Source organism: Cherax quadricarinatus, chromosome 21, assembly GCF_038502225.1.
Source record: "Cherax quadricarinatus isolate ZL_2023a chromosome 21, ASM3850222v1, whole genome shotgun sequence".
Lineage (NCBI taxonomy): Eukaryota > Metazoa > Arthropoda > Malacostraca > Decapoda > Parastacidae > Cherax > Cherax quadricarinatus.
In genome coordinates, this window is record NC_091312.1 from 22,644,688 (window position 1) to 22,671,374 (window position 26,687).

A 26,687-nucleotide genomic window follows, 5' to 3' on the forward strand; every position below is an offset into this window, starting at 1 on the left:
TTTCTTACACATTTTTCTCTGGATGCGACGCTCGACAGTCGACTAACACACTGTTCAATTTTTCCTGTTAGGCGGGCAGGGCAGGAGGGGTGTAAGTAAATTTGCTGGTGTGTTCCTCCATGCCTGGGGATCGAGCCCGGACGTCGCGATTGAGAGTTGAATGCTCTCCGCAGTGAAATACGCAACATCCCTGCAACAGTAACGCCTGCTGGAAGGAGGGAGGGAGGGGGATGAAGGGGACCAAGGATACCCACACAAGGGAGAGGGAAAAAGGTAGAGAGGCGGGGAGGAAGCAAACACAGAGGAAGATATATGGATAAATGAAGCGGTAAAAATAATTGCAAAGGAGAGAAAATGGGAGGGAGGGAGAGAAGGGGGGGGGAAAGACAATACTGAGGGAGGGAACGTGGGCAGAGATGAACATAAGGAGAGAGGGAGGACACTAAGGGAGGGCAAACACGAGCATAGGGAGGGAGGGAGAAGAGGTACCAGTGGTCTACCTGGTAATCGTTTAAAGACCAAGTCATTTTGGTGCAGCAGTTATGAGAGGCAGGAGCGATCTGCACTAAACCCATGCTGCCCTGGGTTGTGCAACTGTTGATCAGCAACACCTTGAGAATAACTTGTCAAGTTCCATCATGTAATGCAGGTTACTATGAACTCTCCAGCTGATGAAACACTCCACCACAAGTCTCAGGTTATCTGTCTCTTTGTACACTATCTCTACCCAGAGAGTTCCCATTATGACCACAGGAGGTCTTCCTGCCTCCACCAAATCCTCCCACGCTCTGATCTCTGTCGTCCCTACAACCTCACTTTATCCCACCTCCTCATACGACCTCACCCTTCAGTCTGAGATTCATTCCCAGGTCCTGAGGAGGTGGTCATGACCTCAAGACTAAGCCAAGCATTCCTCGCAGTGACACGTTAGGAGGCTGGACCATCCTACCGTAGATATTTATCTGTAGCAAACTCGTGGGAAATTTCAGAAATGGTTTCTACAAGCATTTGAAAACTCTCACCTTATCTGTATTACACCTCTGCAAACTATATACCTCTCACCTTCGAAAACTTATCTCACATTTGCAGACTCTCTCTTATCTTTAAAAATACTCTCACCTTTGAAAACTCTTACACCTCTGCAATTCTTGACAAGACCAGTTTTCTTATGAAAATAGGTATGCACTTGAACAACTAAGACCAAGTTGTTACACTCAAGTCTTAGTGGCCACAAGCAAGACTTGGCTACAACAACTAAGACTACAAGCAATTCTTCACGACTTTATGCTGACAAACAACACATTAAATCCACAATAAACATGACATTAACATTTCCTCAGTTTCTTGCTCAAGAATTCACTGTTATTGTCATTAATATTTCTGTAATTAATTAACGTTTGTTGTTGCGACCTTCACTGTGTTTGTCACCCTTGTTATCATTATTGTCTTTGTTTACATTATACCCGTGGCATACCTGTGACCTACTTCAAGGGTTCTTTTACCCTGGCAGCACCGGCCTTGAAGCCAGATTTCCTTGGTACCTAGCTGATCGGCCAGGCTGTAGATGTTAGCGGCCAGCACTTCCATCGCAGCCTGGCTCATTTGCAACTTTTACCTTTTTTTGAAGTTTCAGTTCAATTTTCAAATCCTGCAAAATTCTAAAATATTAATTATTGAAACTGCCTTGTAAAAAACTTTGTTCATCGTTAAGCAAATTAAATTAAAAATCCAATATAACGGCTAAAATTCGGACAAAATTTGCAGCACATTTCGCCCACGATGCGTGTTCACTGTTAAATTTTTAAAAGGTAATGGCAGCGTTGGCCTCACTGATTAAATTAGCAACATTGTGAAGGAAACCAAGACGACAGTTTACAAAATTGTTTTCATTCTGCACTGTGCTTGTTATGTGCCCCCTTCCCTAGGGTGTAGATCTAAAGTGGCACGTAAGTTCTCCCGTCTTTTAATAACATTCATTTTTCCACTATTATCTACCTTGTCCATAATTATTATCGCATTTGCTTTGTTTCATAAGGTGAAGTCTAGAATCTTTGATTCATGGTATAACAATTGTCCTAAAAGATTTAAGTTATACCATGATCAGATCAACCAGGAGATCTGGTCTATGACAGGGATAAGGAGCTGATGACCTGTTTCCAAACGTTAGCTTCGAATTATAGAGACCAATTAGAATAACATCCAGTGTGGGAAAATTGGTGGACTCAATAAGTGCAGAGGCTATCTGAACCCACCCTGAAAGACATGTTCATTAATGAATCTCAACACGGTTTTACAAAGGGGCGTTCCTGCCTTACGAATTTACTATTTTCACTAAGGTATTTGAGGAGGTAAGACCATGGTAACGAATATGATATTGGGGTAGACTTCAGTAATGTTTTTGATAGAGTTCCATACAGGAGATGAGTGAAGAAAGTACAGGCACACAAAACAGAAGGAAAATTTTTTTCCTGGATCGAGGCGTGGGTGGCTAATATGTAACAGTGTGTTTGCATAACTGGGAAGAAATCAGAGTGGGAACGCGTCACAAACGGTGTTCCATAGGAGTCAATGTTGGTACCTTTTGTTATGCATACACAAACAGATGAGGGAATAAATAGCGACATACATAAGTTTGATGTAAATGGTTTAGAAGAATGAGATATTTGTGCAACATTTATGAATCTCTATTGTGGAAACGTTTCGGCAACCAATGGCTTCTTTAGTCCAATATAGAGATGAACGGTGGAAGATGAGTTGAGGTAATCAGTTCTTCATCCTGGAGTCGATGTGTTCAGTCTATCAATTTTAAGAAAAGTGCAACCTATGCGCGGAGAAGTGACTTATGTACTACAGACAGGCGAGTTGAAGCAGAAGGCGGGGTCACCAGTGGAAGTAGGTCATGACTATAAGTTAGGCAAACGTTGAAGACTTCCTTGTATCAAGATCCCAAGATGTTGCTGTGTCTGACAGATATGATTTAAATAATTTAGATGACCTACAAGTGGCCTGGTGGCTAAAGCTCTCACTTCACACGGCGAGTGTCTGGGTTCGATTCCCAGTGAGGGTAGAAACATTGGACGTGTTTCTTTACACCGGTTGTCTATGTTCACCCATCAGTAAAACGGTTACCTGGGTGTTAGTCGACTGGTGTGGGTCGTATCCTGGGACAAAACTGACCTAATCTGCCCGAAATGCTCTGCATAACAAGCAGCTTTATATAAAGTAGTATGTCATTGATGTCAGCTAGGCCTGTATACCTTGTACATGTACTTGTAGAAATAAAGATCTTTCAACAAACCGGCCGTATCCCACTGAAGCAGGGTGGCCCAAAAAGAAAAACAAAAGTTTCTTTTTTTAACTTTAGTTATGTATACAGGAAAAGGGGTTACTATCCCCTTGCTCCCAGCATTTTAGTCGCCTCTTACGGCTTACGGAGGAAGAATTCTGTTCCACTTCCTCATGGAGATAAGAGGAAATAAGAACAAGAACTTGTAAGAAAATAGAAGAAAACCCAGAGGTGTGTGTATATACATGCTTGTACATGTATGTGTAGTGTCACCTAAGTGTAAGTAGAAGTAATAAGACTTACATGAAATCTTGCAGGTTTATGAGACAGAAAAAAGACACCAGCAATCCTACCATCATGTAAAGCAATTACAGGTTTCCGTTTTACACTCGTTTGGCAGGACGGCAGTACCTCCCTGGGTGGTTGCTGCCTACTAACTACAGAAATAGATATTATATTATAGTAAGCGTCTTGTCTAACCTACTGGCATGACCCACCTTCGCTAGTGAATATAGTGTATATTTCTTCTGGTGATTCCTCCGCCTCCTGCTGTAACTCATGTCTGCTGTACGTAAGCCATTTCTCTGCGCATATGCTGTACTTTTCTCAAGATTGATGGACTGAACGCTTCGACTCCAGTCGGAGGGACTAATTACCTCAAACTACTAATCTTCCACCGTTTTTTCTCTGTACTGGACTGAAGAAGCCACTGGCTGGCAAAACGTTTCCACAATAAAGATCCCCAAGTGTTGCACATGTGTCTCGTTCATAAACAACTTTGCCGATTACACTAATAAGAGGATACTACGGGAAGATATGGAAAAGTAGAAGCAGTGGTCAGAGAAGTGGCAGATTCAGTTTAATGTAGTCAAATATGTTCTGAGCCTGGGAAAAGAGAATAACCATGACACTTATCAAGTGAATAATGTAGATCTCAATCACTCTGAATGCGAAAAAGATTTAGTTCTGGTTAGCAATAATCTAAAGCTACGCCAATAGTACATAAAGCGAACAGAATTCTTGGCGTCATATCAAGAAGTATAAAAATAGACGTTCAGGTTATACTTCAACTTGATATAACCTTGGTAAAGCCTCGCTTAGATTATGCTGCCAAGTTCTGGTTACCGTATTACAGAATGGACACAACTACGCTGAAAAACATACAGAAAAGGATGACAAATTTAATCCCATGTATCAGAAATCTTTCCTTAAAAATAGACTGAGGGTTCTGAATCTGTGCACTCTACAAAAGCGTAGAATTAGGGATGACACGACTTGAGGTGCATAAATGGAAGAATAAATAAAGGGGATATAAATAATGCGCTAAAACCAAGACAGGACTAGCGGTAATGAGTGAAAGTTGGAAAAAAATGGATTTAGAAAAGATATAGGAAAGCATTGGTTCGGTATCAGTTGTGGATGAGTGGAACGAACTCCCGAATAGGTCACTGAAGCGAAAATAATGTGTAGCTTTATAAATAGGTTAGACAAGTACATGAGTGGGTGTCTGAGACATGGGCCAGGAGGCCTCCTGCAGTGCTCATCCTTTCCTGTGTTCTTAAAACAAGTAACTACCACTACTGAACGTGCACCCACCTTGGCGACGACTCGTCTGGAGTAACATGGCCACGTTTGGTGTGAGGGGCATGGCCACTCACCTGTAACATCGAACATGCCTCTTACCTTTCCCATCTTAAGACAACTCTCATTTTACTATTTGTCTTGTCTGTACCATTTTCGCAGCGTGTTACAGATTTTGATTTAAATCTGCAGTGTGTATGTCGGTATGCTGACTCACTCTGAGTCACTTCGTCTCCCCTGGTGCAAAATATAAAATCAAACATATCATGACTCGCAAAAATCGGACAAAAAAAAATCCGAGTCATGATGGTGGCTTTGAGGGGACTTGAGGTAGAGTTCGCCACAGCCACGCTGGTGTGGAATTCATCTGTAAAAACCTGCATTTGTGGTCACAATGGTGGTCCCATGCTAACATCCCTATGATGTAAAGAAATATATCAAGATGGAGGAAACTTATTAAGAGCCAGCTGGCCGAATGGTTAACGCACTGGCCTGTGAATTTTAAGACTCACTTGACATGGGTTTAAAAAACCCACCCGTTCCGTGGTTTATCAAATCTATGGTCGTTTTCATTTTACTCTCGAAGCCCGACGTAAGAAGTGCCCCGGGGAGCCAGACATACTGGCCGGGAGGTCTACATAGCCATTACAATAGCCATTTACAAAATCTGATATTTCATTTTAATTCTCTTTCTTAACACGTGGTTCACTCAGGTCACTCTTACTACAGTCCGTCCTCAGCTTATTCAGCGTTCGTGAAAAACGAACACACTAAGGTATATGCAACGTCACGCGCAGCCAGACGCAAACCACTAGGTTTTTAATTCATTACCTAAGGTTAACTATACTTAAACATAGCTTAGTATTTGTTAGCATTATCAAATCCAATATAATCAAACCTAATTTAATCAATCCTAACCTAGCATAACTTCCGAGAATAGTAAATCTTTAATTTATTAAAAATATAAAACACCCAGATATAAATGAACGGCAATTCGACGCAAAACGGACGCACTATCCAGCGTCCAGCAGCCAGGCCCGCTCACTCTTCACCGGGACAGCCCTATAAAAGACTGAGGAAAAATGTGAGGCAGGTACAAATAAAAACCAATTCTTGCTATGTTGCTGATGTACCATCAAGAGACAGAGGCCTCAACAGGCGCCACCAAATACCTCCCGTGACAAGCACGAGTGCATTGAGTACTCTTAAGAAATAAGTGTAGAGGGACCAAGACTTTTCGACATTCACCCAGTAGACCCCTGGGTGTTAAGAGGAATGAGAAGTTTCTGAAGTCATTTCCTGATCAGCTGGGCTATGGGGGACTACGTTGAACTCCGTGCTGCTAGCGTGTCAACAGCCTGCTTCATTAGGTCATCAACCAGGAGGCCTGGTCAGGGACCAGACCGCCAGGGCAGTGACCCTGGACTCTTCTTCATATTAACGTTCAGGTAAATTCCTGCTTAGAGATACCGAAAGGTCTGCTGGTAACTTCTCTTGTACATGTAAGATTCGAAAACTCTTGCTCACGTAACATACACCCCCTCCCCCTACTTCCCTGCTTTTCATTGGGGGTATTTTATACCGCATCAAGAATTTTGACTTCAAGAGTAATTTCACTGTGCAGAATAGGAATTAAACACTCCAAGTGTAAATTATAATGTATCTGTCTACGATCAGGAAAGTACAGTCTGAACGTCCTGAGACGATCCAAATAATTTAGGTAACTGACTGAACTTTAAGGGAAGCGAAGCATCTCTACCTTCTCCACTTATGCAGTTTTATCTTCATTTTAAAAGGAGCTACAGGTGTATCCTAATATTTCAGTCTAGATAAAACCAAGCGATTTGAACATTATCATAATGGCTTGGCATCTCTAGTTTTTCAAGGGTATGGTTCACCAGTCAATTATTATTCATGTGGTGATAGTAAAACTGTTGTGATCTTTGAAGGTAAAGTCTTCTGACATTATCACTCCTACATACCTAACATTCTCCTTCTGCTCTACCGAGTGGATAATTTGCTTAAAATTTTCCGTAGCAGTATAGGAGAAATTTGGCCACTGGAAGACCTGATTAATATTAGCTGGAAGTTTTAGTCTATCCTCAATGGAAGCCACACAAACACTACCATCGTCTACAAAAGGATGGCAGTGTGTTATGATTTATGTTTGTATAGTTATGAAAATAAGAGAATCGGGGTGGGTACTGTGCTACGAGAAACAGCTTCTGTGATTCACGAAACCTGATGCAGGTAGTGTGTGTGCCGCGCCCCACGCTGTCTAAACCCAGCAAGTACAAACCTGCTCCATTAAAAAAAAAGTAATTCAAGAAAAGTAACCGTTACCTGACCTCGTCGCTACCAACACTAGAGGAAACAATCTGCTTGACTTGGTTCTTGCCAACAAAGATTCACTAATTAATAATCTTGAGGTTAATGATGAGCTTGGGGAAAGTGATCACAAATCACTTAGTTTTAACATATCATGGAATTACCCAGATAACTGCAATCAAATCTCTGTCCCAGATTTTCGCTTGGCCGACTTCATGGGACTGAAAAATTACCTGGGTGGGCTAAATTGGGATGTCTTGACTATGGGTCAGGTAGGTGATCTTGGCTGCCAATATGACGTTTTTCAGAGCATAGTTCTAGCTGCCCAGACAACTTTTGTTCCGAGTAGGGAAATTAGATCTAACAAAAATGATCCCAAATGGATGAACAATAGATTAAAACATCTCATTGGTCAAAAGAGAGGCATATATAGGCATATCAAAAAAGGGGATGGGCAGTTAAGAAATCAATATATTCAATTAAAGAGAAATAAAGAAAGGAATAAGAAAAGCAAAAAGGGATTATGAGGCTAAGGTCGCAAGGGATTCAAAGATTAACCCTAAAGGATTCTTTCAGGTATACAGAAGTAAGATTAGGGACAAGATTGGCACACTTAAGAGTAACTCTGGTCAGATCACTGACAGTGATAAGGATATGTGTGAAATTCTAAATACCTACTTCCTCTCAGTTTTCACCCAGGAAAATACTAGCGATATTCCTGAAATAATAGATTATGTAGAACAGGATGATAATAAACTATGTACGATTGCAGTAACTAGTGACATGGTCCTCAGACAAATAGAGAAACTAAAACCTAACAAATCCCCAGGCCCTGATGAACTGTTTGCAAGGGTGTTAAAGGAATGTAAAGAGGAACTTAGCATACCTTTGGCTAATCTTTTTAACATATCACTACAAACTGGCATAGTGCCTGATAAGTGGAAAATGGCAAATGTAATACCTATTTACAAGGCAGGTGACAGGCCCTTGGCTTCGAACTATAGACCAATAAGCCTTACCTCCATAGTGGGAAAATTTATGGAATCAATAATTACCGAAGCAATTCATAGCCATCTTGACAGGCACAGATTGATAAATGAATCTCAACACGGTTTTACAAAGGGGCGTTCCTGTCTTACGAATTTACTAACTTTTTTCACTAAGGTGTTTGAGGAGGTAGATCATGGTAATGAATATGATATTGTGTATATGGACTTCAGTAAGGCTTTCGATAGAGTTCCACACCAAAGGCTATTGAGGAAACTTAGGCACACGGAATAGGAGGAGAATTTTTTTCCTGGGTAGAGGCATGGCTGACAAATAGGCAGCAGAGTGTTTGCATAAATGGGGAGAAATCAGAATGGGGGCACGTCACAAGCGGTGTTCCTCAGGGGTCAGTGTTGGGTCGGTTGTTGTTCACAATTTACATAAACGACATAGATGAGGGAATAAATAGCGACATAAGCAAATTTGCTGATGACACCAAAATATGCCGTCCAATTCATTCTAATGAGGACACTAGAGCACTCCAGGAAGATTTGAATAGACTGATGCAATGGTCGGAGAAGTGGCAGATGCAGTTTAATATTGACAAATGCAAAGTTCTAAATGTTGGACAGGTAAATAACCATGCCACATATAAACTAAATAATGTAGATCTTAATACTACTGATTGCGAAAAGGATTTAGGAGTTCTGGTTAGCAGTAATTTAAAACCAAGACAACAGTGCATTAGTGTTGCAATAAAGCTAACAGAATTCTTGGCTTCATATCTAGAAGTATAAATAATAGGAGTCCTCAGGCTGTTCAACTCTATATATCCTTGGTTAGGCCTCATTTAGACTATGCTGCTCAGTTTTGGTCACCGTATTACAGAATGGATATAAATGCTCTGGAAAACGTACAGAGGATGACAAAGATGATCCCATGTATCAGAAATCTTCCCTATGAGGACAGACTGAGGGCCCTGAATCTGCACTCTCGAAAGGCGTAGAATTAGGGGGGATATGATCGAGGTGTATAAATGGAAAACAGGAATAAATAAAGGGGAAGTAAATAGCGTGCTGAAAATTTCCAGCCAAGACAGGACTCGCAGCAATGGTTTCAAGTTGGAAAAATTCAGATTCAGAAAGGATACAGGAAAGCACTGGTTTGGTAATAGAGTTGTGGATGAGTGGAACAAACTCCCGAGTACAGTTATTCAGGCTAAAACGTTGTGTAGTTTTAAAAAATAGGTTAGATAAATACACGAGTGGGTGTGGGTGGGTGTGAGTTGGACCTGACTAGCTTGTGCTGCTGCGTCTGGTGCAGTGCTCCATCCTTGAGTGGAGATGATCAGACTGGGTGGGTCATTGGGCTAATCCGGTGGGGGGGTCATTGGGCTAATCCGGTGGGGGGTCATTGGGCTAATCCGGCGGGGGGTCATTGGGCTAATCCGGTGGGGGGTCATTGGGCTAATCCGGGGGGGACATGGACCTGCTCCGCATGGGTCAGTAGGCCTGTTGCAGTGTTCCTTCTTTCTTATGTTCTTAAAAAAAAAAATTACGTTATCATCTACAGTGTAAAGGTGGTCTTGGGCGATCCTGACATTCTTCAAACACGTTCAGTTTTCTATTGCATTTATATATGTTAATTTTTGAATCATTGCATATTACAAACTTCCAAAATCAAAAGTCATATTAGGTTATGTAAACTTTCAATAGATTTCCATAGTTTTCCTACTCCCCGTAGCCCGGCCCTGGGCCAGGTTTTTCTGGTGCTCGACGCACGAAATCGTAATGACAATTACAAGCAAACCATACCACGGGCGGGGACAGGACCCGCGATCAGAGAGTCATAAAACTCCAGACAGACGTGCTAGCCACTGGGCCAGCTGGCAACAATAAGATTCGTCCAACTAGGTATATTTATACATCATAGGGAGGTTAGTCATGTTGACGGCTTTGAGGGGACGTGAACTAGAGTTAGTCACGGCCACGCTAGCAGGAGATTCGTCTGTAAAAACTTGCATTTGTGGTCACAGTGGTGCCTATGCTAACCTTCCTATGGTGAATAAATATACCTTGTTGGACGAATCTTATTGTAGCCAGCTGGCCCAGTGGCTAGAGCGTTGGTCTGGAGTTTTATGACTGATCGCGCGTTCTATCCCCGCCCGTGGTACGGTTTTTTCTGGTGTTTCCCTGGCCAACATGGCTGTTGTCGATGGCAACCCGTTGGCCCACATATTCATCACATCCTGGTTGATCCGGCACATGCGGGAGGTACCAGTCAGGTTTCCTCTTCAAGGCAATATTTCTGATATCTGTTGGTAACAGGTTGTATAGTCTGAGCACACAGGTATTGATATAATGTTCTTTTGTGTCCACAGAGTTCCATATTTCTCACTCCCGTACGTTGTTATTGTAGTTTAGAGATTTGGGACCAGGCCCTCAAGTACCGCCCACGTATACATTATGACTCTTCTGCTACAATGAGTACATATTAAGGACTCTGGGACATTCTCGGTAATCTAAGTGTTTTAATGGCTCTATGGGGGCCGGCCGCAAATTCTCTCTCCATCTGTTCTAGCTCTGATATCTCTTCTGCCATAAATAATGCCATCAACAGTAAATATTCTAAACAAGAGAGCCATCATTAGCATTATTTCCTTTCGTTTTCAACGTTCTCATTATCTATTCCGTCATTTTTTCTGACTTCTGTGGTATTTGCCTTCCCGTGTTCTTAAAAAAATAGGTCACCTGACATTATTACTCCCAGGTCTTTTAGTTCGTCATTCTTTCCATATCTAAGCAGCTGGAACTTGTCACCACTGAACATCATGTTATTCTCTATTGCCCACTGGAAAACCTTTCTTCAAGCGCAGCGTTTTCGTATCTACTACCGTGATTTTCATGCTTACTCTGGTATCATCCGCAAATGATACAAAACTGGGGCATGCATTTTCATTTATGTCCTTATGAGTACACAAATAACCCGCACATAGGAGAGAGGAACTTACGAGTTATTTGTGTATTGTTCCAGTCAAGGTATTGTGCATTCTTTGTTATTTACGTCCTTAAGATATTAAGAGACAGTAACAACGCCAAGACTGTGCCTAGGCGTACTGAGCTTTTTACTTTACTAATGTTAGATTTTACTTAATTTATTATCACCCTTTGCTTTCTATTTGTCAAAATCTGTCACTTTGTTTACTTTTCCCTTCATACCCATTGTCCTTTTTATATAGTCACTCCATAATATTTTTCTAGTCTTCACGAAACCTGTGTAGACTACATCTACTTTTTTTTCCAACGCCACTTGGTAGGTGTGACAATGTTTAATGGTTTGTTTGGTAGGCTGTAAGCGGGTGGTTAATGATAAATGTCTTCGGAGGCTTCTTACTTTATTGTTAAGTCGTGGTGGGTACACAGGCTTGCGTGTTGTGCCCATGGCCCGGGCAGAGCCATCCCACGAGAGCTACTAGTAAGCCTTGTCTTCCTGCTAGGCCGCTGTGTGAGTGAGTGAGGCAAGGGCAGGCAGGCTGAAGTGGCAACGCCTATAGGTGGCAGCACCAGCATGGCGCAAAATATGAACTAAGCTGTGCAGACAGTACAGGCTGTCTACAACAAGCACGATCTTATTCTAAATCCATTTGAGCTGTGCAGGTCATGCTTACCCGTGATATACCTTTGAAGAGTTTCGCGAGTTTTTCTACTGCATCCCGGCCCTGGGCCAGGCTTGTCTGGTGCTTGCCTTGTCAACCAGGCTGTTGCTGTTGGCGACCCGTTGTCCCACATATCCACCACAACCTAGTTGATCTGGTATTTGGTAGAGATACTCGTCCAGTTTTTTCCTTGAAGATTTCTATACTTGTTTCTGATATCTTCTGGTAATATGCTGAACAATCTGGGACCAAGAATGTTGATACAGTGTTCTATTTTGCCTACGGCACCCTTGTCTTTTACCGGGACTAGGCCTTCACAAAGTTTGTTGGCGTCACATCTCACTTTCAAAAGCTTTTATGATGTGCGCCGTTGGCTACTGTCCTATATATATTTTTTGCCAGCTTTCTATTGCCTCCATTATGCAGAGGAACTATCTCCGCACCAAGACCTTAATAAGTGTTTTCCGAAGGATACCGAGTGTTCGTGCTAGTGGTATTTTGTACTTCTGCAGGAGTGGGCATGTTTTATATTTTTTCTTCAAATTCCCCGGGATTCGTGTTTCTGTCAGCTATATCCTTTGTATGACATGTAGAGATAATAAATTCTCCATTCTCCATCCTGATTTTGCTTAGCAGACTTCTGAACACTGATTTATATTTTTTTTTAAGAATTAAGTCCATTTCACTTTCACCGTCAGTGTATTAACCTCCTGTGATATATGGTTCAATTACGGATGGTTGTCAACTTGGTCTTTTTGGATGTGTTGAATATCTGTGGTTTCTTGCAACAGCCTGGACTGCTTGTTCCCTTTGTGCTGCTTCTGTAGTACAGGAGTGGAGCGAGTAGCAGAGTACCTATACACCTACGATAGGATACGATAAGACTCTTGAAGCCAGGAGAAAGTGGATTTAGTAGGAACCAGCGAAGAGGCGGGGCCAGGAGCTGTGACTCGATCCCTGCAACAACCACAAAGCTGAGTATATATAGGAGAGTATGTCAACACACAATGTCTTATTTCAATGCTCCGCCATACATTACAACAAAGTCTTGTGAACCGTCTCTACACGTCAACAGTGAAAACAAGTGTTATCTCACTGCTGGTCCATACATCACGACGACGAGCATGTGACAGATAACACACTGTCTTGTGAATCATCTGCACCCGTGCACACACAACATTCTCTCAGTGTTGCTTCATACATCACCACAACGTCGATAGTTCTCCATCAAATAGCCATTTCATGTATCCCAGGTTTTCCTGAGGCTGCATCAATCATCGTTCAGGAGGACATGTCAGCTTTGTATCCGAGCGCCCCCAGAGGTGTGTTTAAACCACCACCACCACCAGCAGCACACATGCAACAAACACCACTACCACCAGCACACATGCAACAACCACTACCACCAGCACACATGCACCACCACCACTATCATCACCACCAGTACACCATCAGCCACCAAATACGACAGGAAAAGAACTGAATATTCAGATTTCTAAAGTCACCTCAGTAAAATACAAACAAATTACAGATATCAACAAAATCTTCAAACTGACAAATGAAAATAACACGATGTTTAACGGTTACAAATTATAACTGCTGAGGTATGGGAAGAATAAAAAATCAAGTACAGTATACCAAGTGAAAAGAGATAAAGATCGTAAGGAATAGGTCAAAGACTTCGGAATAATTATGTCAGATCTGTCACTTGCAAAAAACACAGTAAGGTAAATCCACCAGAGACCAGGTAAACTAGAGGGTAGATTATGAGAACTCCCAAAGCAGCAGCAGCAACGTCCAGCATTATACTTCTCAAATCAATGGTAATCGTATGACTTGAGTAGTGTTCTCTACTCACAGCGCCTTTCAAGGCAGGAGAGATAGCCGAGCTGGAAAATACACAAAGGTCGTACGTATACTGCCCGCCTGGACTCACTAAAACATCAAAACTACCGGGAATGCCTCAAAGCAGTTGTATTGTTCTCTTTGTAAGAGGAGAGAGAGCCCATAATATATACATGGAAGATACTCGATGACCTGGTCCCTGAATGTAAAGTTCCTGAAGAGGTTTTCTGAAGACGATTTCGGGGGGTCACTGCCCTCCATAGCCCTGCCCGAGACCAGACTTACTGGTTGATAGCCTGAACAACCAGGAAGTTGCTGCTACCCGCAGGCAGCAACATATGCACCAGAGCTCGGCTTATCAGGAACTGTCAGGCGAAACTTAACAAGTTCTCTCTTGAAGATAGCCAGAGATTTGCTGGTAATTACCCACATGTATGAAGGGAGATGTTGAAAAGGCTTAGTCTTTTTACATACATTAAATTAACAGTGTACTCGTTGCGTCTACTTTTCGTTGTAGAGCCTCTCTGTCGAGCCTCTTGCTTACCCAAGAAGTGATTTCCATGATTTTCAATCTCTCCAAAATTTTCCAGGTGTAAATGATGCTGTATATAGAATAAAAGTAAAAAATACTGTAGGTGGAAACATTCATAAATAACCCAGTTAAGAGAGAAACCTTATCACGAGTTTGGGTCCATCCCAGACCTTTGTCCAGGATGGACTGAAACATCGTCAAAGTTTCTCCTCTTAAGTGCGGGTTGTCACTTATGATGCATCTTTATTACCACAGTTCCAAGAGTTCAACCGTTCCCAATAATTTAGGCGCTTGACTGAATTTACAGGCATTTAAGGTTCTCTGTCACCAAATCCGTAATTTAGCTTACCCTGAACGGAGCTGTAGGGATACAGTAACATTACAGTCTAGAGAATAGAATTTCATCACTGGCTTGGAATCTCTTGTTTTTAATATTCTAGTTATCTAGCCTATCATTTTCATTGTGTCATAATAATACTGTTATGATCACTGACCTGACATTATCATTCCTGACATTACTCTTTCCCTACAGTGAGTGGTTTGTGCAATTTTTATGAATCGAGGAGTTTCGAATCTTTTTTCATAAAACTCTTTCGAAGATTCTGAAGATGCGAGACATCAGTGCTATCGGTCTACAATTTTTGTATGTTTTACTGCCACTACTGTGGGGTGGGGCTGAATCCATAACTCACGAAATCGTAGTGACACGATTGCAAACAAACCATACCAAGGGTGGGGCTTGAACCCAGGGTCCGAGTCGTAAAACTCCAGACCGACGCGTTATCCACTGGGCCAGCTGGCTACAATAAGATTCATCCAACTAGGTATATTTATACACCATAGGAAGGTTAGCATAGGCACCACTGTGATCACAGAAGTTGGCGGGAAATTCCTCTGTAAAAACTTGTAATTGTGGTCACAGTGGTGCCTATGCTAACCTTCGTATGGTGTATAAATATACCTAGTTGGATAAATCTTATTGTAGCCCATGATGATCCTTTTCAAATCACTTGTTCTCTCTAGGCTGGAATACTGCTGTACATTAACATCTCCATTCAAAGCAGGTGAAATCGCAGATCTAGAGAGTGTACAGAGATCCTTTACTGCACGTATAAGTTCTGTCAAGCACCTTAACTACTGGGAACGCTTGGAAGCACTTGACTTGTACTCGTTGGAACGCAGGAGGGAGAGATATATCATAATCTACACTTGGAAAATCTTGGAAGGAATGGTCCCAAATCTGCACACAGAAATCACTCCCTACGGAAGTAAAAGACTGGGCAGGCGATGCAAAATGCCCCCAATAAAAAGTAGGGGCGCCATTGGTACACTAAGGGAAAACACCATAAGTGTCCGGAGCCCAAAACTGTTCAACAGCCTCCCATCAAGCATTAGGGGAATTACCAATAAACCCCTGGCTGCCTTCAAGAGAGAGCTGGACAGATACCTAAAGTCAGTGCCGGATCAGCCGGGCTGTGGCTCGTACGTTGGACTGCGTGCGGCCAGCAGTAACAGCCTAGTTGATCAGGCCCTGATCCATCGGGAGGCCTGGTCATGGACCGGGCCGCGGGGGCGTTGATCCCCGGAATAACCTCCAGGTAACCAGGTAGCCAACTGGCCGAGTGGATAACGCGTCGATCCGGAGTTTTACGACTCTCTGACCGCAGGTGGGGCTGTACCCACAGCTTGAGTGACTGTGGAATGACTTGTGTTTGATATACCTATGAAGAGTTTCGAGAGTTTCTCTACTCTCTGAGCCATGGGCAAGACTCGTCTGGTGCTGACTGGTGTGTACACTTTTTCATGGAATATTTAAGGAGCGAACAACAATATTATTGTTTCAGACAACGGAACAATGCTCTTCTCCAGACTGAGGGACTGACCACCTCAAAAATTTAAGGGTGATGGACTGATTACATCGTCTTCAAGTATCTTCTGCTTCTATCAACTTTTCTGTACTCGACTGAAGAAGCCTACTGTGTAGGCGAAACGTTTCGAAATAAAGATACCTAACTGTTGCATGTGTGTCTTACCTAACAATCTGTCGGTATTTTATACCATTTTAATGTTCAACAATATTATTATATTATCGCCATCAAACTAACCGCTAAAGCGGAAAGGGTTAAACGTTAATGTCCTTAGACAACATAATTCGGGAACACCGGGAGGCCTGGTCATGGACCTCGCAGTGGGGGCGCTGACCCCTCGGAACACCCTCCAGGTATACTCCAGGTACAGGACTCGTAATACAAACAATGCACGCATCATTCACCTTTCTGACATGGAAAGGTGCCATTATTATTAATAATGAAGGGGACAGACTGACAAGGATGCCTGGAATTAGTGATCATTGGATAGTGGGTTCTCACAAATGCTAATGAATGTGGAGTTCGCCAAATCCGGGCCTGGGCAAAGTACCTAGGCCTGGAGCAGAGTGCCTAGGCCTGCTATCAATGGCATTTTCGAAATTGAAGATACCAGTACAACACTGGTGACGTGGCAGAGTTATGAGACATGTCCATGACAAACTGGAATTGTCATTCTTTAGTCTTATTAATCTCTCACTGAACACGGACCTATGTCTTACTCGTTTCTTTATTTTCGTAAATGTAAGTTCATAAGTTGCATCTCCTTTAAACAAGAACCAATACTAGATTTATTTATCCCCTTGGATTTTCTTATGAGAAGGTTTCATATTTTTGTTGTTTACTCTGCTTTTCCCGGCCACTGTATGATGTATTTAGTTTTAGCTCAGTGTTGTCCATTTCTTTAACCAATGTTTCTTTACATTCTTCAGTAAATATTCGTCTTTTGAGAAATTCAGTAATTCATTTTCACTTGGTGTGTGAGCGAGCATGTCTCTAACTTGCATTTTTTAAGGGCATTTGTCTGGAGAATACGTCTAGTAGCAGTTTATTGGACTGAAAGATATGGGTGAGAAAAGAGCAAGTAGAATTAACCTGATAAAGAGCTGGGGAAAGGGAGAGGTGATAGGTGGTACAACTGGTGAGCACTGTGTCAACATCCTAGATCCAAGAATCCAACATATTACCAGTAAATATCAAAAATACTACCAGAAGGAAGGCAGACGTCTTCAAGAAGCTGGACAGCTTGTTACAAGTGCCAGATCAACATGGTTGTGATGGCTACGTGGGTCTGCATACCGCCTCCATAAACATTCTTTTTAACCAGGAAGTTAACATGAAAGCCCGGCTTCAAGCAGAACTGCGATGGCACAAGAGCGCTGAAAACTCAAGGGTACAGTATATCAGACCTGATCAAACATGTCGAGAACTTTAAAAAAAATGTGCAGTTTTACAACGAGACTAGTCCCTAAGTTAATGGCATGAATTATGAGGAAAGGCTAAAAGAGCAGAACACCGACATTAGAAAGCAGAACGACCAGAGGTTACATGATAACGATGTACAAATTACCGAGAGGAAATGAAAGGACAGGCTTTTCGATAGGCGGAAACAGGTACCCCGAAGACAGCGCTGGAAGCTAAAAACAGAAGAGTAACGGGGATGTCAGGAAATAATACCACAGCCTCAGAGTGGTTAAGAAATGAAATGAACCAGACAGCGAAGTGGTAGGGGGCAGGACCCATACACAGCTTTGAGAACAGTTAAGATATGGTTCACAACTCCAGAAGAGTGTGAACCCAGTACAGGTTAGCTTAAGGGGCAGGACCAGAAGGTGAGACTTAACCCCTGCTACCAAAAATAAGAACGTACACACACACACACACACACACACACACACACACACACACACACACACACACACATACACACACACACACACACACACCTCACTAATGGTGCTGGGATCCGCGCTAGGCTACCACCATCATCCCCACATTTTAGAGAGTAAATAATGCTGAATGGCAGAGGATAATGGCTCGACGGTGACAAGTGAATGTTGCCAAGCGAAACATTCACTGCCATGTACAGATGACAAGAGCGCTGCCAAGTTCTTCTTCAGTCACAGTGATCGTAACCACGCTAGATGAAGGCGAGAGTTAGGCAGGGTCAAATGCTGTGGTACGACCCCTCCAAGCACAAGGCGAGTACAACCATTAAGCACAACCATTACGCAAGTGTCAGCTAAAGTATGTATCGCTGAATGCTTAGCAACCTGTTACCTATGCACCCACACAAATTATACCTAAGGCCAGTTTCCAGGTTCTATCGACATTACGAATAAGCAACAACACCGTGGATGCAACGATTCACATACACACGTACGAGAAATCAAACATTCCAGTCCGCCGTGGATAATTATAAATGATACAATGTTAAGAACACTCACTACCGTCTTGATCATGTGTTCTAAACACCTGACAATATATAACTGCACCATATTAACTACCAGTTAGGTGCACAGGTTATATATTACGGAGTTAAAAGCAAATAAACAAAAGCAATATATGGTACTCACTGTGACTGACCATCGTCACACACACGATCACTGACCCTCAACACATACCTGAAAAGAGAGCGCGCGCATTAAGTAAAAAGGTGGATTACATCTCATTACAGAACCATTGCTGCTAGAATTAATGGGCCGATTGATCAGATCATGCACGAGCTGTGGGACCGGGTCGCGGGGACTGAACCCCGGAATCGATACCAGGTAGACAACAAGTCACACATCAGTCATTGACTTGCATGGAGAGTTAAAGCAGAGAGACCCAGGACTAGGCGGTACACCAGCGGTCAACTTTGTGTAGCACAGCACTTGTGCTGCAGCTGATACCATCATATCCCCTGTGCTGTAGCTGATACTATCCCTCCCGCCTTGTGCTGTAGCTGATACTATCCCTCCCGCCCTGTGCTGTAGCTGATACCATCCCTCCCGCCCTGTGCTCCAGCTGATACCATCCCTCCCGCCTTGTGCTGCAGCTGATACCATCCCTCCCGCCTTGTGCTGCAGCTGATACCATCCCTCCCGCCTTGTGCTGCAGCTGATACCATCCCTCCCGCCTTGTGCTGCAGCTGATACCATCCCTCCCGCCTTGTGCTGCAGCTTATACCATCCTTCCCCCCGGTGCTGCAGCTGATACCATCCTTCCCCCCTGTGCTACAGCTGATACCATCCTCCCCCCCGGTGCTGCAGCTGATACCATCCTTCCCCCCGGTGCTGCAGCTGATACCATCCTTCCTCCCTGTGCTGCAGCTGATACCATCCTTCCCCCCCGGTGCTGCAGCTGATACCATCCTTCCCCCCCGGTGCTGCAGCTGATACCATCCTTCCCCCCGGTGCTGCAGCTGATACCATCCTTCCCTCCTCCACTTTTACCACGTACATTATATAAAACACGAGGGGAAGGAGGCAGGGAGCACTGATGACAGCTGAACACAGATGAAATTAGGTAATACTCTGGTCTCAGCGTCCAGGAGGTAAGTGGAACCAACTATACGAGTAAGTGGTAGAGAACACCATACACAGTGTTAGGAGGAATGAACATATATTTATTGGTATTTATTAGTTCTGTATATTATGAATAAATTTTAGAAGTATAAGAAGAAAGAACAAGAAGGCACAATACCGTGACTGGAACAATACACAAACAAGCGTACATAGGAGAGAAGAGCTTACGACGACGTTTCGGTCCATTTGGACCATTCAGTCACACTAACATTGTCAGTGTGACCGTGAATGGTCCAAGTCGGACCGAAATGTCGTAGTAAACCTGTCTCCTATGTGTGGGTTAAGTATGAGAAGGCCCAGGATGTCTAATCACGTGTGTGGAATGCCACGACTTCCAGTCTGGCTTAATTACTTAATCACTAATTAGTCGCTAATTACTCATTCTCTGTAATGGGCTTCGGAAGTCCACCATGCTTATTTTTTAATTACAATAACTTTTGTTTCACTTAACCAGCTTCTATAACACTGGTAAACTTAAGAACATAATACGTATAATTAACCTTTCCTAAAGTAATAACAATAAAATTTATAATTATAGTAGTGACAAGACATAGGAAAGAGAAATTTATGGATCCATGTTAAAAGGAGATATTAAGAGCCTAGTCAAAAACTACAGTAGTTTACAGAGATAACCAAGTTACAGAAATACAATACACAATTACTCTATTTCTGTATTAATTCTCTTATACATTTTAAGATTCCAGTATAGCAGGAACTAGGGATAATGTTACTGACGAGGAATACAGTACTCACCTACTGAACTCTCAAGTTATCAACGCCACATGTCTTCCAACTGTTAATCATAGCTTGGATGAGACTCATCCAGGATCATCAGGAGGGATAGTCAGTGGGATGCTATCACCCACGGTGATGGTCAGCATCCCACTGACTATCCATCCTTCCTTCACTCTTCTTTCTCCTCTCCGTCACCGAACCATAACATGTCAATACTTAGTAATGAGGATATGACCTCCCATTCTCCTTCAGTGATAAAAAACATCTCAAGTCAGAAAATTTAAAAAAAAAAAAAAATAATGGTGCTGATGAGTTTTTGCAAAATTATATAAACAAAGTAGACAGAATATATAACATACAAAAAAGTCTTCTTCACAAAGAGAACAGGATTTAGTAACTCTGGTCAATACGTAGGGGCCACCAGTTCAGTTATGAATCTGACCCCAATCAGACACACTGCTAGCGGATTCACCACTGATGCTCTCAACAAACGCCATCAGTGAAACGTTGGCTATTTATCCGGATTACCTCACACCTAACAAATATAGTCCAAGCAGCCAGGCCAGAAGCCGTGAATAAACCCTTGCAAATCGATAAAATCTCACAGATACAAGCATTATCTGTTTTCGACTCGGGCTCAGACCCCGCAGCCCGGTCCCAGACCAGTACTCCCAGACCACTCTTCCTGGTTAATGACCTCATCAATCAGGCTTTTGTTGCTGGCTGCACGCAGTCCAAAGTGGGCACCACAGGAACTGGCTTGAGGAACTTATCACGTTCCCTCTTGAAGACAGCTAGGCGTCTGTTGGTAATTCCCTTTATGTGTGAAAGGAGGGCGCTGAAACATTTTGTTCCCTTTAATGAAGTTCAAGAACTTAGTGGAGGTGGAGTCGTGAAGGTTAGAAAGGACAGTATCATACCAGGGGTGAGGTGGAATCGTGAAGGTTGGAGAGGACAGTGTCATACCAGGGGTGAGGTGCAGTCGTGAAGGTTGGAGAGGACAGTGTCATACCAGGGGTGAGGTGGAGTCGTGAAGGTTGGAGAGGACAGTGTCATACCAGGGGTGAGGTGGAGTCGTGAAGGTTGGAGAGGACAGTATCATACCAGGGGTGAGGTGGAGTCGTGAAGGTTGGAGAGGACAGTGTCATACCAGGGGTGAGGTGGAGTCGTGAAGGCTGGAGAGGACAGCGTCATACCAGGGGTGAGGTGGAGTCGTGAAGGTTGGAGAGGACAATATCATACCAGGGGTGAGGTGGAGTCGTGAAGGTTGGAGAGGACAGTATCATACCAGGGGTGAGGTGGAGTCGTGAAGGTTGGAGAGGACAGTTTTATTGACAAGCTATTGACAGCTTATTGACAGCTTTATTGACAAGCTATTTACAGGTTAAGGATTCCTAACTTTATTGACAAGCTAAGAGCTGTTACCTACATCTCATTTGAAAGTATTTTTATTGTTATGAAACATACAAGTAGGGAACAGGATGAAATTGGAGCCATCTGTGGGCCAGCATTTTCATTTCATCAACTGACTATCTCGTTGACATCATAATGCTGTACGAATGTGTTCCATAGAGTCATCCTGGGGATAAATGGTCTCAGATGAAGTGATGTTCTGGAGAAGGGTACAGCCAGAGTGAACTTGCTGCTTTCTGCCCGTCTTGTAGTATAGAAGCTCGAGTCACGCTGTCCTCTTGCTCTCTCCCTCCCATTCTCTCTCTCTAATATGCCAACCATTCACCTTCAAAGCCACACAATTTTGCACGCACCGCCATCCATCCTTTGAATATTCCGCGCAATACAAAACGAATCACATAAATTTACAGATCTAGCACTGGATTGTCGTACTGTGGGGTTGCTGGCGGCGCTCTGCGAACCCGAGCCTAGGAGAGTCTTGTTTCAGGTTTGTGGATACACTATTGTGTTCCAGGACTTCAGACACACCTCTGGACTGCGTTCCAGGACTTTAGACACACCTCTGGACTGCGTTCCAGGACTTTATAGACACACCGCTGGACTGCGTTCCAGAACAGTTTCTTTGCAGCGCCAGCGACAGATACCAGCACTAAACCTCTTTCAACAAAGAAACCAATTTAACTCCTTCAGAGATTAGGAAGTAGTCTTCACGTTAAGTACTGATGTGAGGTCTCTTGGGCGATAATGCCGTCTGTTGGAGTCTTATTACCGTCCTTCAGCATGCTCATGCTTCCCCAACTCCCCCACTGCCTCACATTCTTCTATACTACTTGATACTTTACCCCCACCCCTCACACTGCCACCCCCCATTCTCCTATACGCTCTTACCTCATACTTCCCCCTTAATGTGTTGCCTTATATTCTACCTCACAATACTTCCTCATACTCCCTTCATCACATCTTCGTAATGCTTACTTACAAAGACAACAATTTAAGAAATCGAACCAGCTAGAAAAATACTGAAGATGACTTCCAATTTCAAAATATGTTTACTTTAGGATACTGTCCTCACCCCACTATGTCTCATCCTAATCTTTTGTGAACGGTCACATGTTTATGAGAGAGAGAGACCCAATCACGCTCACAGCAAACCTCTCAGATGAAAACAGTGTTGGAACAAGCCATAGAAATATGGAGGCCAGCGAAAACAGATTTTAGCCCTCATGTTATGGAAAAAAATAAAGAAACCATAGCTGAGACAGAAAGCAAAAGAGCCCACACTGAAGAGTGGGAGTAGCCATGTTGTAAGTTTAAACTGTCATTAACACAACTACAAGAAAAATAAGAGGTTGGATAACAAGAACTTACCAAAGAATAGATGAAGTGTCAATGATCATATACTCTTTGTCACTTCTCTTTATACTGCTGTATTGTTGTGATAGCAGCAACTGTAAACTGCGATATATTCTGAATATATTCGCATTCATTCACACTCCTCACACTGTACTTTCTGGAGTGCAGGAGAGAAACTTATAATATACACCTGAAAAATACTCGCGAATGTAGTTTAAAATTTGCACATTGAAATAACTTATGATAATAGGAGGCACAGTAGATGGTGAAAACAGTAATAATAAAAAGCATGGGTTATGCAAGTCCAGTAAGAACAGACTCAAAAATTTGAATTGGGTCTAAAAAATGACCAATACCCTGACTTGAGAAAAAAAAAAGAGCAATTACCTGTGCATTCACATAAAATTAAAAAACTTCTAAAAGTTTCTACGACCCGTTCCTAATCACCCAGGCTATAAAACATTAAACTGCGAGCACCAACAGTCTGACAGGCCATTATTCCTGTCAGGGATTGAGTTGCAAAGACGATGATCCCTGGAAGCATTTCCTGGTGGAGCCAGATCAGATACAGTCCACTGCTGTCTGGGCTCCACCTCGAGTCTGTACTCTCCTAGTTGTACTTGTTGGGGTCAACACTTAATTTCATGTCGCTGCGTTAGTGGCTCCGGCACTTCAGGGCCAGTGCCATATCCACTCTTAGAAACTTCGTGCCAGTGTTATTTTCCTGCCTCTTATTATTATAATCAAAAAGAAGCGCTAAGCTTCCTGCCTCTTAACCCTCCAAACACTTGTCAATATTTCTCACTGAACCTCGTGCGTCAGTTTGTGATACTGGCTCTTCACCCCACATATCAATGACACTTTCCTCCCTCTCTGTGACTAGCTCTGCACCTAATACGCCTGTGGAACTTTCCTCCTCCGTGTGACACTGGCTCTCAACCGCCTTGGGTGGACAGTGGCACCTTCCTCCATGCGGCTGGTTCTCGCCTCCCCTCTCATGAGTCCGTGTCACTTTCCTCTCTCCTTGTGGCACTGGCTCTCCTCCCTGGTGTTCCCTCACCCCGTGTGTGTCACTTCCACCTGTCCTCACTCTCCTCGCTCCCAGGGTACAAATCTTCCCGCTGTTTGCCTGTCAGTCTTCCCTTGTCGCCTAAGAGAATGTTTCAAATCTTTTCCTATTGTGGAATAACGTTTAAACCGTATTCTCTCTCACTCTCACACACACACTCACACACACACTTTACCTGAACGAAAAAATAAGACAGCCCAGGAGTCTAGGTTACCTGGAGGTTATTCCGGGGATCAACGCCCCCGCGGCCCGGTCCATGACCAGGCCTCCCGATGGATCAGGGCCTGATCAACTAGGCTGTTACTGCTGGCCGCACGCAGTCCAACGTACGAGCCACAGCCCGGCTGATCCGGCACTGACTTTAGGTATCTATCCAGCTCTCTCTTGAAGGCAGCCAGGGGTTTATTGGCAATTCCCCTAATGCTTGATGGGATGCTGTTGAACAGTTTTGGGCCCCGGACACTTATGGTGTTTTCCCTTAGTGTACCAATGGCGCCCCTACTTTTTATTGGGGGCATTTTGCATCGCCTGCCCAGTCTTTTACTTTCGTAGGGAGTGATTTCTGTGTGCAGATTTGGGACCAAAGGACACAAGAGGCGGGGCCAGGAGCAGAGACTAACCCCTGCAACTACAAGTAAGTGAATAAACACACACACAAGAGGCAGGAGCTAGGAACTATAATTTGGACCTGCCAACACACAAGCGCATACGTTATTTTCCTTTAAAATTAGGTAGTCACCTTAGAGTGAGGACTGACCTTTGTCCTGACATATTGTCTCAGTCATGACCCCAGACAGTAGGACAACACAGGTCATTCCTCACACTGGCAGAGTTCTCAATTTGACTGTTTTGACGAAGCCCATCCCCCAAATTGACTATTTTGACTGATGTTCATCCCCAAGTTGACTGTTTTGACTGATATCCTTCCCACCATCCTTCCTGAGAGTAACATTACCACCCCTCTCCCCCTTTCACCAAGACACCTTTGTCTAGGCAAGAAAAGCTTATTTCCCATGTCTGGAAGTGCCTATCTTGTAATAAAAAAAAATTGACCCACCAGCCTATCCTTCGATCCTGAGAACCTATTTTCCTGCTGAAATAACGATGTGCAAAGTCTGCAATTGTTTCATTAAGGGTTTTACCTCCAGAGCTTTTGTGTTTCGAAACTGAGGCACCATCATCAGTCCAGGAGGAGGAGGAGGAGGAGGAGGAGGAGGAGGAGGAGGAGGAGAAGGAAGAAGAGAAGGAAGAAGAGAAGGAAGAAGAGAAGGAAGAAGAGAAGGAAGAAGAGAAGGAAGAAGAGAAGGAAGAAGAGAAGGAAGAAGGAAGAAGATAAGGAAGAGGAGGAGGAAGAGAAGAGGAGTTGAAAGAAAAGTGGATGAGAAGAGAAAAATAAACAAAGGTGGATAAGGAGGAGGTGGAGGAGGATGAGAACAAACGGCAGATAAGGAGAAAAATGAGACTGAAGACGAGGAAAGTAAGATGAAAATAAAGATGAGAAAAAGAAGATAATGATTAAAGGAGAATGTGGACAGGAGGATGAAAGGAAGATGAAAATAAAATGAGAAAAACGAAACGAGGATATAGGGAAAATGAGAATTAAAGACAGATAAGGAAAAAAATGAAGAGAGATTAGAGGATTAGGATAAAGCAAAGAGTAACATGAAAACAATCTGGTGATGGAGACAGTATTGGCAATGCTGTTATTGTTGGTTTTGTTGTTTATGGTGGTGACTTGTTGCGGTGAGAGTATTGGTGGTCACCTGAAAGTTACCGGTAGAAGATTCCAGGAGTCAACGCCCCCCCCTCCCACGGCCAGGTCCTGAACCAGGTCCAGAGAGTACATATCCCGTTCTATGAGGCGTTCCCGGTAGTCTGAATGCTTTAATGGCCCTGACAAAAATATTTTTAACACCAGAGCAGCGACAAAAACATTACTGAAGGACACACTAACACATTCTTATCACAGACAGCGACGAAACCATCACTGCTGGCAACGACAAAAACTATTACTATCAACTTTAAAAAAATACTTAAAAAATGATCAAAAGCAAGACAGACAACAGGCTAGATCACAAGACGCAGCTAAATATTACTCCATACTGTGTGATACAGCAGCAGCACCCTGTGTGCACAGCCTCACACAGCAGCAGCGGGGAGGTGCGTCCAGCCTCACACATGCACAAGTACAACATTCAACTAGGTCACCAGATCCGCCTACACCTCCAACACTGACCTTCTTCATTTACTGGAGAAATCTACTGAGTGTACACTGTGGGAGGGGGAGGAGTAAGAGGAATAAGTGGAGGAGGAGGAGGAGGAAGAGGAGGAGGAAGAGGAGGAGGAGGAAGAGGAGTAGAAAAGAGGGCATGGAAGCAACAAAGTTCTGAATGTTCATCCAGGTGTTCAAAGTTGAAAATGAACATCCATAAGAGGTGAACGTTAATCAAGTGTATACCTGGAGTGGAT

General features: G+C 43.2%; 1 protein-coding gene across 21 annotated transcripts in view; it reads right to left on the reverse strand.

Annotated features, from left to right (window-relative positions):
* bru1 (bruno 1) overlaps window positions 1-26,687 on the reverse strand; it is a 507,347-nt gene that overhangs the window by 441,192 nt on the left and 39,468 nt on the right. Inside the window, exon 1 of one of the 21 annotated variants that reach the window (XM_070087301.1) lies at window positions 18,656-18,676. The exons of the other annotated variants lie outside the window; for them this stretch is intronic. The gene's annotated coding sequence lies outside the window, so the exon portion shown is untranslated. Of the gene's footprint in view, window positions 1-18,655; window positions 18,677-26,687 lie in introns of those variants that run through there. 21 annotated transcript variants of the gene reach the window in all.